Source organism: Pan troglodytes, chromosome 5 (assembly GCF_028858775.2).
Source record: "Pan troglodytes isolate AG18354 chromosome 5, NHGRI_mPanTro3-v2.0_pri, whole genome shotgun sequence".
Lineage (NCBI taxonomy): Eukaryota > Metazoa > Chordata > Mammalia > Primates > Hominidae > Pan > Pan troglodytes.
Genome location: NC_072403.2, coordinates 38,604,479 through 38,606,474, shown reverse-complemented (window position 1 = coordinate 38,606,474; position 1,996 = coordinate 38,604,479). Strand labels below are relative to the sequence as shown.

Genomic DNA, 1,996 nt, shown 5'->3' with positions numbered 1-1,996 from the left:
TTATGATATGAGTCATAATTAAAAAATAAACTGCAGTTTATATGGTTTGGCTGTGTCCGCACCCAAATCTCATCTTGAACTGTAGTTCCCATAATTCCCACGTGACTTGGGAAGGTTCCAGTCAGAAGTAATTGAATCAGGGGAGTGGGACTTTCCCATGCTGTTCTTGTAATAGTCTCACAAGATCTGATGGTTTTGTAAATGGGAGTTCCCCTGAACAAGCTCTCTCTTGCCTGCTGTCATGTAAGACATGCTTTTGCTTCTCCTTTGCCTCCCACCATGATTGTGAGGCCTCCCCAGCCATGTGGAACTATGCGTCCATTAAAACTCTTTCCTTTATAAATTACCCAGTATTGGATATGTCTTTATTAGAAGAGTGACAACAGACTAATACAGCAGTTATCTCACGGCAGTTTATTAGGAATATCTTATTAGAATATGTTAAACATCTTCTCACACTATTAGTTCCTGTGAGGTCTGATTGTTAAAAAGAGCCTGGAACCCTCCTCCTCTTTCTCTTCCTTCATCTCTCGCCGTGTGGTATCTGCACATGCTAGCTCCCCTTCTTCTGCCACAAGTGGAAGCACCCTGAGGTCCTCATCAGATGCAGATGCTGGTGCCATGCTTCTTGTACAACCTGAAAATCATTAGCCAAATAAACTTTTCTTTATTAAAAAAGAATATATTGAACATCTAAACTGATGCAATGTAATAAAACATATTTAATTTAATCCTATCATCATTTTTTCTTTTCAATGTGTTCTTTGGGGTTAGCCAATTCCTTACCTTGAATGAGCATTCAGGAAGGCTTCATTCATAACCTCTCTGATAATGTTTAAGTAAAAAATGAAAGGTATTCAATTAGTCCCATTCAATAGTCAAATTTCTATATTTTATTCAAAACTGAGGTATCACACTCTTGCCTATTCAAGAGTGTTGCAGATGAGAAGCTCACAAACAGTGAAGGTGCAAAATTAGCTTCTTTTGTTTCTACAGCTTGTGCTTCTATTTCTTCTACTTGATATAGTTTCAGACCCCTGCGAGTTGAGGCATGAAGAGCAGAAGAGGACAGTTTTTACTTGCCTGATATTTCATGTGCTTGAATTGAATGCTCTAGGGAAAACAGATGCATAAGAAGACTCTATTGTGAACATTTTCATGAATTCTTTGAGAATCCACACTCCCCTAATTCAGAGCCCGGTGAGGGCTACTGCATCTCCATTCTCATGGAATTCTCAGTCACTAGGCACTCTGGAATACTAGCAGCCTCTTTCTTCTATGATCTGTTTCTCTTGGAGGCTGCCTTGAGATACTAAGACGAGCAGACCCCAGACCTTTCCCTTACTTTTGGTCTATGTCGATTGCAAAGGAAAGATGAATCTCTTTCCTTCTGGAAGTCAGGCAAATCCTAGTGTAGCTACTTGTTCTTTTCTCTGCTTGAAAATGGTACGTGAGTGCTAGGAAGGCAAGAGTGTGGTCCCTTTAAATGATAGGGAAGCGGGGAACAGAGTGCTGGGTAGAGGAGGGTATGGTCCCTGGCTAGGGCTCCACCCCCACGGACCTAGGTGAGAACAGGCATTTCCTGTCCAAATGTTGCATTTCCCAAGACCACTCTGGCCTGCCATGCCCCATCCTGTGCCTATAAAAACCTGAGACCCTAGCAAGGCAGGGACAGAAGCTGCTGGACGTTGAGAGAGAGCACATCAGCAGAGGAACACACCCCCTGGGGCTTCAGGAGCTGTAAACATTCACCCCCAGACACTGCTGTGGGATCAGAGCCTCACAGCCTGACCATCTGTATGCTCCCCTGGAGGTCTGAGCAGCGGGCACTGGAGAAGAGAGCCACATCGCACTCCCTGCAAGGGGAACAAGGGAATTTTTTCTGTTTCAAAAACATGTAGCTAAGTTGACTCTTGGACTTCAGCATTCTTCAGCATACCCCAGGTACCAATCTACTGAATTGTCCAAACTCTGGAATATGTATGTACATTAAACT

At 43.0% G+C, this 1,996-nt stretch overlaps 1 long non-coding RNA gene across 1 annotated transcript; it reads right to left on the bottom strand.

Moving 5' to 3' along the window:
- Positions 1 to 399: 399 nt before the first annotated feature.
- LOC107975113 (uncharacterized) lies at positions 400 to 1,232 on the bottom strand. Its single transcript, XR_010157836.1, has 2 exons — positions 1,084 to 1,232; positions 400 to 637 (listed from the first exon to the last, which is right to left on the bottom strand). It is a non-coding gene; the product is annotated as an uncharacterized LOC107975113 (long non-coding RNA).
- Positions 1,233 to 1,996: the final 764 nt, after the last annotated feature.